Source organism: Scyliorhinus torazame, chromosome 3 (assembly GCF_047496885.1).
Source record: "Scyliorhinus torazame isolate Kashiwa2021f chromosome 3, sScyTor2.1, whole genome shotgun sequence".
In the NCBI taxonomy this organism is placed as follows: domain Eukaryota; kingdom Metazoa; phylum Chordata; class Chondrichthyes; order Carcharhiniformes; family Scyliorhinidae; genus Scyliorhinus; species Scyliorhinus torazame.
The window spans coordinates 77,633,715-77,647,785 of record NC_092709.1 but is presented as its reverse complement, the minus strand read 5'-3'; the positions used below and the strand labels follow the sequence as shown (position 1 = coordinate 77,647,785).

At 44.7% G+C, this 14,071-nt stretch overlaps 1 long non-coding RNA gene across 4 annotated transcripts in view; it reads left to right on the top strand.

Annotated features, from left to right (window-relative positions):
- LOC140408530 (uncharacterized) overlaps window positions 1-13,767 on the top strand; it is a 109,820-nt gene extending 96,053 nt beyond the window's left edge. For 3 of the 4 annotated variants that reach the window (XR_011940126.1, XR_011940124.1, XR_011940127.1), the window contains 2 exons: window positions 6,750-6,924; window positions 10,269-13,767. This is a non-coding gene — a long non-coding RNA (uncharacterized lncRNA). Of the gene's footprint in view, window positions 1-3,973; window positions 4,231-6,749; window positions 6,925-10,268 lie in introns of all 4 variants that reach the window. The other variant, XR_011940125.1, reaches the window with a different exon arrangement.
- Window positions 13,768-14,071: the final 304 nt, after the last annotated feature.

The window sequence follows — 14,071 nt, the reverse complement described above, 5'->3', positions numbered from 1 at the left end:
ATAAGGTCACATGTCCCACCACCTCCACCTGCTCTTCCTCCTCCTCATCCAGCATGTCACCCTGCTGCTGTGCCAGATTGTGGAGGGCACAGCAAGCCACCACAAAGTGGGAGACCCTCTGGGGATTGTATTGAATGACCAACAACCCCTGTACACCTTGGGCCATCGTTGGCCTTCCCTTCTGGGTCCCTCCTCTGCCTGATGGGCGCCGGGTCTTCAGGGTGTGCAGCGGCCCCCTGAACATGAGGTGCCGCCTCCAGCTTGAATTGGCGTTGCTGCCTTCTACAGCGTCAGCCCGCCTCGGCTGCCACAAGCAACACACGGGCAGCTTCCACAGGATCAACACCAACAAACATTATTATATCTGGAAGGAATTGGAGAAGACACACTGACAATCAATAAGGGGTTCCATCCCGGGACCCTCAAATCCCCCTTGCCTTCCCCACCCTTACTATGACTGTCCCGCCTTCTCTCAGAGTGCCACCCAGCGGGCTAGTTGTGCTGGTAAACTTTGCTCTGCATACTTACTCCTGGCAACATCAGGAGCCCCTAAACCCCAGGCCTCTTCCGGGAACATTAGGGAAGCCGAGCTCAGCTGCCTTCTGCTCATCCATACACTTACCCTATTGTCCCAAGAGGATCCGCAGTGCTGAAGTCCTGCTCTTCAGTGTTTATTGTTGGCAGCTGCCTCTAAGGTGCTGACACTCCTAGAGTTCAGGCTCATTGTTGAGGCATCAAAGCCTGCTGGGCATTTAGTGCTCTAATCATCCTCTGAGGCATGGCACATGTGCCCTTGAGGAGGCATTTCAGAGTTCTGGAGTGCAAAGTGCTCTCACTAATTCCTCATTTGAAACAGCCTTCAGCTGTGCAGCTCGAGGTTGCTCGCAGTCACAAGGAGTGAAACTGACTTTCAGGAGACTCGCTGCAGCAGGGCTCAGTCCTGGAAGTGTTTGGTAGGACAGACCGGCTGCGCTGTGGTTGCCCCTGTTATGGGTCTCCACAATATGTAAAGATTAGTTGAGGGTCTCACAGATGCAACCCCTCAGCTAGGGGCCCCACTTCCCAGCCCAGGAGTGACTTCTGATCTGGAACGTTTTCAGCCTCCCTGACCTCTCCCATGTCCTGGGGCAGCAGCTTTGGTGCCGTGGAGCGGCATGCCGGTAAATGGAAAGACCTACTCACTTCATCAGTTCCCCTCTGTAGCCATTGCGCCAGCTTCATGTTTTTTGTAAAGGAGTATTAAACAATGCCCCCGTGACTTCCCATTGGGGAGCCGGGTAATTCCTGGGAGGCTGCTGCATTCAATCTCGTTAATGAGATTGAAATGAATGCAAATTAGGGTTCATGATGTTCTCGCCATTTTGGGCGAGATCTGGAACTTGCCAGATGTATAGGTTAGGTGGATTGGCTATGCTAAATTACCCCTCGGTGGGGTTACAGGGAGAGGGAGATTGGACCTAGGTAGGACGCACTTTCAGAAGGCCGGTGTCAACTCGATGGGCCGAATAGTCTCCTTCTGCACTGTATGGATTGGGTGAGATGCAGGCATCCTTGCTACTGTTGGTTTTACCGCACCCACTCACACTGCATTGTATGTCAGGTGTATTGGAATTTGCCGCAGAAGGCTGTGGAGGCCAATTCACTGAGTGTCTTTAAGACAGAGATAGATAGGTTCTTGATTAATAAGGGGATCAGGAGTTATGGGGAGAAGGCAGGAGAATGAGGATGAGAAAATATCAGCCATGATTGAATGGCGGAGCAGGCTCGATGGGCCAAGTGGCCTAATTCAGCTCCTATGTCTTATGGTCTTATGGTCATCTCTTCCTTCACTTGAAAGAGTAGAATGTCAGTGATTGTGTATGACTGTGTTTGGATGATATGTCTGCCACACCTGAATAACTAAAGGCCTGTGGAGGCAGTGAGAGGTGGGTGTGAGGCAAAATTGATAGGTATGTGACAGTGTGGTGGAATATCAGGAAGTGTCCTTGAGTGTCAGGGAGTGCTACTGGGTGATTGATGGAGGTATGGTGCATTGAACAAAATGAGTGGTTGGTGGGCAGGAAATGTCGTGTGAAGATGCATTCACTCACATTCGCCACCTGAATCACAGAATCACAGAATACTACAATGCAGAAGAGGCCCTTCGGCCCATTGAGTCTGCACCGACGCATGAAAGGCCCTGACCTGCCCACCTAATCCCACTTGCCAGCACTTGGCCCAAATGTAGTGGTCTGCCAAGTACTCATCGAGGTACTTTTTAAAGGATGTGAGGCATCCCCCCTCTACCACCCTTCCAGGCAGTGCATTCCAGATCGTCAGCACTCTCTAGGTAAAAAAGGTTTTCCTCAAGTCCCCCCTAAACCTTCCACCCCTCACTTTGACTTGTGTCCCCTCGTAACTGAACCTTCAACAAATGGGGACAGCTGCTCCCTATCCACCCTGTCCATGTCCCTTGTAGTCTTGTACACCTGATTGAGGTCATTAAACCTCTGGTGGTACTGCTCACCTGTTCCCACTCCCACCTGAGGGTGGACCTTGAGGGATGCCTAGCCCTCGCAAAACCATGGCATCTCCTGTGACCTCCAGAACTTATAGGTCCAGCTGTGGATCCATCATATTGGAATCCTTTGGTGTTCTATTTTCCATCTTTTGAATTGCAGCAATATTATTCAGGACATCTTCCTTTTAAGAGGGACAGATTGCCATTAAGAACGCAATGCTGTTCAGCGCCTTGCTGAGCACAGAGGCACCCAGCAGCATGCTGGTTATCGGCTTGTTATGAGCATCTCCCAATGCTACAATCATGATAATGATATGGAAGCCCTAAACTTATGTGCTGTCCACCTTCAATGGGAACAGTATGGCCAGGTCATGAATCACAACCATCTGAACTGGAAAACCAGGGGAAGTCAACATTTAGCCCTCAGAATTCTAAGTTTGGGACAGTGTACGATTTGTGTAACCAAATGTTACAGGTTACTGGAACCAGAGATGCAGCAGTGCAGTGTGCCTTTTTGAAAAAATAATGTACATTCTAATTTTCATAATTGAGGGTCAATTGTCGGGGCCTAGTTCTCATGTCAGGTAAGGAATCATCTGACCCTAGTGGTCAATGTTGATAGGTACATATGCCATCATCTGTCTGGTGTTGAGGAGGAGGTGGTGCCTCAGTGATATTTTCACTGGACACGTATCCAGAGAGCACGATCTGGGGACGCGGGTTCAAATCCCACCATGGCAGATGGTGAAATTTGAATCCAATTAAAAAATCCGGAGACTAACCATGGGACTAATGCCCTTTAGAGAAAGAAATCTGCCATCCTAATCTGTTTAATTCTAACATGTGACTTCAGGTCCACAGCAATGTGGTTGACTCTCAAATGCCTTCTGAGATGTTAGGGATGGACAATAAATGCAGAGCCAACCAGCAATGCCCATGTCCCATCAATGAATACATTTTTAAAAAATGTTTCATTCCCTCATTCTCCATCTCCATCCAAAGTGCAGGGATAAAATATGGGGGAGTGTGCACAATCTGTCCAAACTATGGGAGTGAGAAGTCAGTGTACGTGCCTGTGGTGATTTGCAGTGTGGGAGGATTGTACTGACCTGTGTTATCGTGGCCTTTGGCTCTGTGAATGCCTTAAATTTAGAATCTCGTTAGCTGAAGCTACAAATAAAAAGCCAGAATGTTTATCTTTAATCTGTTTACAAATTTCCCTCAAGTCTCTCAAAGCAATCAATATTACAAAGTGCTTTTGTGAATCCCCAATGAAAGAAGACAATGATGTAGCTGGAATTCTCCCAACCTTTGGATTTGTCTGAACATCATCACAGCAATTTATCCAGTCTTTAAGTAAAAACCTTTTGCAGCCTTTAAGCATATGGTTATTTTTTTTTTAAATGTCACTGCCAATTCGTCAGGAAATTTTCCTTGCTTTGCACATAAAATACTATTTCTTTCAACTCCTAGAAAAATACTGTTTGTTCAATAGAACAGACAGTAACCTTCAATCAAATGAATGTTGGAAACAATATGAATGATATTGAGGCACACAAGTGCAATGTAGTGGGGCGGAAGATTTCCCATTACAATCAGACCTTCAAACCAAGAATTAATGCTGCTCATTCTTATACACCGTGTCTTCCATCCAGCCAAATATTGTGATGTCAGATCATTTGGACCATCTATCAAGCATTTCTGCTGCTTCCCCTACAGTGCGATTACAGGTAGACATCATACTCACAGTTTGTGTTAGCGCTTTCCAGAGCTCTCACTCCCTGAAGATAAATGAGGTTCTCATTATAAACAAACAAGCACTTCAGAGAGTAACATTTGACAGCTTTGGTAATCCCAAGAGCCACTTTTATCAGCTGATGAGTCTAGCTCAAGGCCTGCACAGTTTCCCAGCTGCTCTGTTACTGAATAAATTAATCTGTTTTCCACCATTAAACAGAAAACTCACGGGCGTAAGTATTTCAATTATCTTTGTACATCATATTTGGGGAACATGTGCCCAAACTAATTGCCATTCAGAAACTAACCTACATTTAAATTTGGTCAAAATTCAATAATATGAATGATTTGTTGGATGATGCAGTTTGCTAACCTACACATCAACCACAGCAAAGGTCCCGCTGTTGCTTCAGTTAATGCAAAACTGTAAGTGATACTAAAGTAGCCAGAGGATTAAACATTGCAAGTAAAAAGATTGCATGGAGAAGACAAATGAGCCTTTTTCATGCATTCACCAGTGAAGCAAGGGTGCTGTCCACAAAGGTCGAGCGTGTAGTGTAGTTTTCCCCTTTACTGACAGCTGTGTAAATCTGATGCCAAATCAATGGAATGCCTTGCCATGTAGCAGCAGTAATGTCAGTAATCAGGTAGACAACCAATCAAATTAAAGTAGTCACAGACAGCAAACAAGGAAGTTAAAAACACTTCAAATCCTTTACTTTTAATTTGGATTTTCAGATAGCAAGATGTATCGACCATAAGACAATAATATAAAGGAACAGAATTAGGCCTTTCGGCCCATTAGGTCTGTTCTGCCATTCAATCGTGGCTGATAAAACCTAATTACACCAAGTGTAGAAAGGCCACTGACTAAAGCCCTGCCACCATAGCATACTAATGGGCTGTAAACTATTTGGGTTTGACATGAAATTAACATTGTAAACATGATCTAAGTGTAGTGAGGCATCATGTGGGAGTGTCACATTCTGGTATTGAAAGAAACAGAACTGTATTGTACGTTATGTAATGTTAATTTTGAACTGTTATATAAAACAGGATTTTCCAGCCCCGCTCATGACCGGAAGTGTCCTGTCCCGCTGAAAGTCAATGACCCATCATTGCGCCACTGCATCTCCTGTGGCAGGCCTCACCACGATGGGGCTGGAATATCCCAGCCATAGTATACTCACAAAGTTTATCAATAAAATTTGGAAAACAACCCAAAAATATGTAACTTTTTCAAGGGTTGATTCAGTGAAGCTAAAGTGGAGGTTTCTGTGAAACCATGAGCGTAAAGATGGCACGGTGGCGCACTGCTGCCTCACGGACCCGAGTTCGATCCGGCCCTGGGTCACTGTCCGTGTGGGGTTTTCTCATTCTCCCTTGTCTGCGTAGGTCTCATCCCCATAACCCCAAAAATGTGCAGGGTAGGTGGATTGGCCATTCTAAATTGCCGCTTAATAGAAAGAAAATAATTGGGCACGTTAAATTTTTTTTAAATCATGACTTTAAAGGACCTTGCAGCCTTTGAGAATTTCTATAATGGATCCTCTGGATGGCAAATTTACTGAAAACATCTTCTGGACATCCATGTTATTCCGTGCATGCCCAAACTCACAGTTGGGCCTGAATTTTTGCAAAGATAGAAAGGCTCCACACCTTCAGAGCCTTGAATCTTGCCGTCACGCCTCGATATCCAGTGCCCATCATTCTTGCCAACGGGACACTGGGGTGGGGGCGAGTGGGCATGGAGGATTTATTTCACACAACTGTGATTCACAGAGTCAGGGAAATATTTAAAAATGCCTTTAGTCAGAAGAATTTTCATCCCCCAGGTTTCTGAAACATGGCTCGTGGACTTCACAAATTTGAAAAGAAAAACGGTCTAAACCTGTTGGAGTTGTTTGAAGAAGTAGCCTTTTGGAGAGCCCACTGCTTTGGGATTGTTAAGCCTAGTTGTTAGCAGGATGTGGTGGTGTGGTGGTAATGTCACTGGACTAGTAACCCAGAGGCCTAGGTGAGTGATCCAGAGAGGAGTTTAAATCCCACCTTGGCAGCTGGTGGAATATAAATTTAATAATAATAAAAAGTTGGAATTTAAAATAAAAAGTTAGTCTCGGTGCCCATGAAACTATCCATTAACAACTGCACTCGTGGCACTGAAATAGCCCACAAATCACCCAGAAGGGTTCATCAACTGTCAGGGCTTCCACTCCATCAATGCGAAGCTGGTGTCTAACCATGAGATGATTTTTATATTTGTGTGCACAAGATTCCCAGGGAGCTGCCATGATGTTTTCACCTGCGACAACCCCCGCACCCCCCCCCCCCCCCCCCCGCCCCTGCCCCCCCTCTGTCTGATCTTGTTGCATTTGGAAGGAGACCTACCAGCTGGCTGCTCGGAGACAAGGGCTGGATTTAATGTAGGCAAAGGGAGTCTCACTCGCTGGCTGGGGAGCTGGCCCTTGTCAACTCTTTTTTTAGGAATCCCATCTGCATTTTGCCCACACAGGCACGTAACTGGACAGCAAAGGGCCTTCTCAGGACCAGGGATTCTGGGGATGGAAGCCTTGGCCACTGAAAGCGATTGGCCCCTAATAAATGGAATCACCACTGGTGAGGCAGTAGCTGTTGGTGGTAGGACATCCAACAAAGGCACCGTATAATCATTGGATCCCAGGCTAGAGGTGAGTCTGTTCCTTGTTACATTCACCCTGACAATATTTTGACCAATAGGAGTTTACTTGCTAGCCAATCAGCACCCTTTTTCTCATACATATAAATTATTGTTCTCTTTGAAATTTGGTATTCTCGCGTCTGTCTTGATGCATACAAGATGAAAAGCTTCAATGACATGTCTCTCTTTTTCAACAATAATCAGTGTTGTTGTGCTTTTTATTGATAGCCTGCCCATCAGTTGTTAAGTATAGTCAATCATGAGATCAATAAATTTTCTGGACATTAAGGGTTATGTGGAATCATTCCCCCGCTACCGGTGGGCATTGTGTTAGCTGGGTTTGGCCAATCCTGTGGGAACCATAAAATTGTAAAACTCGGTTTGAATTGATGAGCATGTGACGAGCAGACGGTCAGCGTGCAGGGGAGATTTCTCACACATGGCTTGCAAGGCCCTGGCAAAGGTCCTTCCCTCTATTTGTGCAAATGATTCTGGGGACATGGACCCAGCATGGGGTGCCCTCCTGAAAAGATGGGGTAGGGGCTTGGGGAGGGGTGGGGGGGGGGTTGGTGGTGATGCACGGGCTTAACAACTAAGAATCATAATGAAAGGAGCAGCACAGTGGCACAGTGGTTAGCATTGCTGCCTCATGGCGCCGAGGTCCCAGGTTCGATCCCGGCTCTGGGTCACTGTCCGTGTAGAGTTAGAACATTCTCCCCGTGTTTGCGTGGGTTTCGCCCCCCACAAACCAAAAGATGTGCAGGATAGGCGGATTGGCCACTCTAGATTGCCCCTTAATTGGAAAAAATTAATTGGGTACTCTAAATTTTTTTTAAAAAGAATCACAATGAAACCACATCAGATCTCATTGCAGTGTAAGTCTATTAACAAAAATGTACCAACATTGAATAAAGTGCACGCATGCAGCCACATGAGAAATCAGAAATTCTTCATTTCTTGTTGCCTGCCACTGAATCCAAGTGCTACCCTGACATCCTGACAACAGAGGTTGCCGATCACTATTCCCAGTTGTCCTTGACGTCTTTGGCAGGCATCCTCTCTGTCTACAAGACCTGGAAGCTCCAGCTTACTTTTGGTCTCCTGCTCTGGTACAGCTGCACCCTCTGCGGTCACAGGGGCCAAATCTGATTTGGGGAGGGGTACATTCAAATGGGATTCCAAAGGGCAGCACGCCCTCTGCAAGTCCTGAGAGAAGGTCCTGGAGTGTTTGACTGTTGCCCCTCTTTCCATTGGGTGTCTGAGGGCCCCTACCTGACTCCTTGAGGAGAAGGGGCAGAAGTGAGAAGGAGTGGTTGAGGTGCCCGATTCCTTAGCCATTGTAAAAGGCCCGAAAACCACCATGCAGCTTATAGGCTGCACTGCTACCTTTTCTCTCCAGGTATTCTAGTACTTTGTGCAGAAAGAATCTGGAGGCCTGGACCACACTGTCATGCTGGCAGGTCTGGGCTGGAAAAAGCCAGTAGTCAGGAATCCCGAGATCGGGGCGCCCTCTAAAAAGGGTGCCCAATCTTTGATATAAAACACAGGAAAACCCTCTCCCACACACACACAAGGAGACGCCCTCCCTCACGGACACAAAAGATCCCCCAGGGACACTGGGAACCCCCCATGGTCATGGGCAACACAGCTACACTTATGCAGAGATTCTCCCACTCACACTCACAAGGGTGATCCCACGGACACGGATGACATCCCCCCCCCCCCCCCACCAATGTCCCCCCTTCCCCCTCCCACACGGACATGGGAGAGCCCTCACAGACATGGGACTCCACCCCCACAGGGTGAACCACCTCAACCAATAAGGGAAATCCCATCGGCACTGTTCCTGGCACCCTGGCATTGCCCCCTGGCACTACCCCTAGAATTGCCCCTGGGCACTGCACAGGCATCTGCCTCTCCCTCTGGGGGTTATACTTACCTGTGAGCTCAAGGCTGGTTCCCTTTGCCTGGTTCCCATTTCTGAAAAGCAGGTGTAAACCTCGGCAATGTGATATCACAATGGCAAGTGGGGACAATACGGCGGGGAAACGAGCTACTTACATTAAAATGTAATGAAATGAGGAACCCAACCTTCCTGGGAGAGAACCTCATTACATCACCAAGAGGGGCAGGGAAAATTGAAAAAATAAGGTCTCACTGGCGAGATTCCCGTTTTCCAAGTCTAACAAGATTTTCCACCCATGTCGTTTGGGCTCATGGCAAACATAGGCGTAAAAAGGGCAAAAGTCCCCAAGCCCTGTTAAGAATGGAACTGTGCCATTCTTTCATTCCCAGGTTCTTCCATTCACTAGTGTTAAATTCCTCACCCAATGCAAACTCTTCAAACTGCTGCCTTCCAAGAGTTTGTACCTGAGCTCAGGTTGGGATAGTGCAATACCATGACAGAGTTGCTGAGGTTGGAGGAAGAATTTTGAGCCAAAATATTCGACTAAGTTTTGAAAAAAATATTTGATAGTCATGATTGGTTTTGTTACAACTCAGGATGTCTACCACTTTTTAACTTTCCTATTGAATCTGAGAGGGTGAAGCAAAATAATTTTGACCATTGTATATGGATGTTAAAGATAGAGAAAATGTGTGATGCCCTTGGGGATGAGATTCTTTTAGAAGAATTTAAATATTCACTTCCTTTGTTATTAAGATGCATGTTGAGGAACAAAAGGTTAAAACTGCTAGAGAGGCAGCAGAGTTAGCATCCTTTTAAACATGAGAGGGATAGAAAGTGGGAAGGAGAAAAGAAAACACATAGTCAAGAAAGAGATGGAACAGTTGGGAATGGTCAGGACATTTCACCTCAGATCAAAAAGAAAAGTGCTGAGGGTGGAAGTGACATTCGGAGGCCTAAGTGTTTCCATTGTAACATAGTGGGACATTTTAGTGCAGATTGTTGGAAATTAAATGGGAGTCCAGTTTCAATAGTAGGAAAGGAATGATCCGAAAAGGAAATGGCTATTAAAACTGGTGAAGGAAGCCAGACTATTCGAGGTTATGGATGTTTTGTTTCAAAGGGGAAAGTGTGCCCTTATTTGCCCCTTAAATTAAGCAAACAAATTAAAAATGTAACAGATACAAGAGCAGATCAATCGTTGATGGTGACTAATGATATGATTTGTATTCCAGGACGTTTTTATGAAGGAAACCATATTAACAAGGGGTATTAATGGAATGGATTAATCTGTTTCTTTATGTAAAGTTAATTTTTGAAGTAATTTTGTGAATGGAATTGTTACAGTGGGAATTATTCCTAAACTACCTATTGGGGGAATAGATTTCTTCTTCGGTAATGATTTAGCTTGTGGAGACAGTAATGCGATGACCACTGTATTGCAACAGGCAGTTGTCGATGATCTTAACAAACATTTGAAAGCTATTGTGGAGAAAAATTAGACTACTTATCACAGATGACAAACAATTGAAGGAAAGCTTGTTTGTCACAGAAAATCTACTTTCATCTATGAAAGAGGAGTTTGCGAATGAAAAAAGAGAACTGATGAGAAAAATTGAGAATCAGGGAAAATGAAACATTTGATTGAGGATTTGAACTGTCTGAATGATAAACTTGAAAAAGCAAACTTGGGAAAGGTTTACCATTGGTTAAAACTTGGTGAACTTCAAGCATCAGAGGCACTTATGAAGTATCATAGAAAATGCCCTGAACAAGAAAAGAAGGTTCTGGTAAATCAAAATAATTGGTCCTCTGCAGAATTAAAACACAAAATTAACAAACTGTTAGAACTTTGTCATGAAAAGAACAAAAGATTTTTCAACTTCAAAGAAAAGTGGAGGAAATGTAGAAGAAGATGGATGGTATGGAGTGTTCCAATTTGAAAGTTGTTCCTGTGAATAAAAACTCAAAATACTGATACAGATGAGCAAATAACTGATCCCAGTAATATTACTGATGGATCAAAGTCAGTAATGGACAATAAGAAAACAATCAATGTACTTGTAAAATTGGAAAGGATGAATTGCCAACCAGAAATACTGAGATTGCAAAGTGATCTTTCTGAGTCAAATGACCAGAGACTCTGATTTAAAAATGCTGGTTGGTGATGCTGCACAAGATGTAGTAGTTGTAACAATGGCAAGTGCACAATTGCCAAAGACCACTCAAACTCTACTGAGAACTGGGCTGAGATAGTTCAGAACTTGTGCAAAAAAGTCGAAGGATTAGAACAACCTCTGAGAGAGGAAGTGATTGACATGACTCAAAGAGAATTGAAATGTGCTCACTTGAAATTGGGCTGGAGAAAATTAACAAGACCACAATAAGTTCAAAGAACAAGCAAAGCAAGACTATGATCCTATTTTGATTGAACATTTTATAAAGTCACGAAAAGTTCTCACCGAGTTGTATTAAAGAAACATAAGTTTATTTACAAGGCTATAATACACAGCCATCTGTAGTTCCCAACTGGGTGTAATGGCTGGTGTCGAACTGACTAACTTTATATACAACATAGATGGAGTTTCCCCACCCCCTTAACGAGGGAGCTTGTACTCCGAGAAAGACAATCATTCCCAACCCATAAGTCCTGTTTGGCGGGTTATGAGAGAATACAAGAAGCATCTTAATAAAATTTCTTGAAATATCTAAAAGAGATTTTGACAAGAGATGTTAACATACAAAAATGGCAATTTGACTGTGTTAAATCAAAATGCAAATTTACCAACTGTGAATTGGGAAAGTGGGCTTGAGAATGGATTAATGCGTGCAAGTGACGAAAAGGACAATTGCATTGTAGACTTAAATGAAAAATTATTTTCTGAGTTGAAAACTGGAAATCAGAAAAGAAAGAAATACAAGACTGGAATATGATAATATAATTATGATGTTGATAAACTTATTGTATTTATTTTGATTAAACTGTTTTAATTATATAATATATGTAAAAGTGTGAACTAAGAATCATATACTTGTATGATGTTACAAGTTATGTGGTTAGATATTTATCATGTTAAATTTGTATAAAGTGGAAATAACACCAGTGTAAAGTGATCGTCATAATTATGAAGATTTATTTCCTTCAAAGGAGGGGTGTTAGGAAAACAAATGGAGTTTGATAGTATTTATATTTGTATTGGTAAACATTAGAAATAAGGTATAATTAGAAGTGGGTTTGATTCAGTGCATTTGTGCCTGGAAAGGTAAAACCTATAATTATATTCAAGCTGGACAAAGGTGTTTGTATATGTCGGGGTTGGTTAAGTTCCAACATAGAGAGGTCTAGAGCATGAAAAATAAATAAACCAGCGGTAGTTTCTTAGCAGCTAAAAACGTAGAGAAGCTTTTAAGTTTTAGTTTGGCTAATTTGATTGCAGTTGAATACAGGTAGTGAGAGAGAAGGCAGCTCTCACAGCCCTGTTAGAAGCTGTCGGTTTAGACTAGAGAGGGAACACCTTCTCAGCTTTGCTAGAAGAAGAGCCATGTGGTTAAGAAAATAAGTGCAGTGATCTGAAGAGTTGCTAGTAAAGGAAACTAGAGAAATGAAGAGAAGTGTCCAAAAGGTCTGGAGTTAAGTGAACAGAGAGCAAGATATGGGGCGAAATTCTCTGGTATCGGCGCGATGTCCACCGACCGGCGCCCAAAACGGCGCAAATCAGTCGGCCATCGCGCCGCCCCAAAGGTGCAGAATGCTCCGCATCTTGGGGGGCCGAGCCCCAACCTTAAGGGGCTAGGCCCGCGCCGGACTAATTTCCGCCTCGCCAGCTGGCGGAAAAGGCCTTTGGTGCCCCGCCAGCTGGTGCGGAAATGACATCTCCGGGCAGCGCATGCGCGGGAGCGTTAGCGGCCGCTCACGGCATCCCCGCACAAGCGCTGTGGATGGGGTTTCTTCCGCCTCCGCCATGGTGGAGACCGTGGCGAAGGCGGAAGGAAAAGAGTGCTCCCACGGCACAGGCCCGCCCGCAGAACGGTGGGCCCCGATCGTGGGCCAGGCCACCGTGGGGGCACCCCCCGGGGCCAGATCGCCCCTGCCCCCCCAGGACCCCTGAGCCCGCCCGCGTCGCCTTGTCCCGCCGGTAAGGTAGGTGGTTTAATCTACGCCGGCGGGACAGGCATTCTAGCAGCGGGACTTCAGCCCATCCGGGCCGGAGAATCGCGGGGGGGGTGCCCGCCAACCCGCGCGATTCCCGCCCCCGCCGAATATCCGGTGCCGGATAATTCAGCAACCGGCGGGGGCGGGATTCACGCCAGCCCCGGGCGATTCTCCGACCCGGTGGGGGGTCGAAGATTCTCTCCCATGGTTCAGGAGAATTCAAGGAAGAGTAAACAAAGTGTTTTGAGTTAAAGAGACAATTGATGTAAAGTAGGACAGAAGATGTCTGAGGTAGATTAAATATTTGATGTCATTTTAATACAGTCTGGGAATCGAAAGAGAAGCAATTGTGAGCAGTTTGCACAGCAGTCAAGACAACAAAATCCTCACAGTGTTGGCATAAAATCATGGACTGGATTTGCTATTAAAAGTGGCTGGAAGCATTGTTTCAAAGTGTCAGTTGAAAAACCTGGTCTGGATTTCATATTTCAAATTGCTGAGCGAAAGCATAATTATGAGAGAAGACCTTAAAGCATGCTTTTTGGAATGAAATTTGGAAATTCTCTTGTGTTAATCATCTGGGGGGATTCTGAGGAGACATCCACAGACAGTCACTCGTGGTTCAGAGTGGAGAATGGAGCTTTGTGTGAATGAGATAATTGTAGATTAAGATGTACTTTGTAATCCATGGTAATCCTAAAACCTGTGAGTAATTTTTAAACTAAGGGTAAAGGCGTATTGTATCATCATCCAATTTTTCATGTTTAATAAATGTTTTTTCTTGTGAAAACTAATTAGCGGTCCGATGACTCTGTTCTTCAAAGTTTAACACAAAAAAGTGAAAGTTAGGTTCTTTGGAGCCAGAAATCCATTCTGGGATCTTCCCGAGCAGTTATCACATCAACTGGGATCGTAACAAATAGGAAAATTAATGCAATTCAAAAAGCCTCCCCTATCTAGCAGAATTGGTGGAATCTTTCAATTTCAACCTGAGTATGTGACCAGTTTTGTCGCGGAGCCTGATTTGGGTGAATTAAATCTTGAACCAGCAGAAATAATTGCAGGAAATCAAACGTGTATAACACCCACAACTTTAAC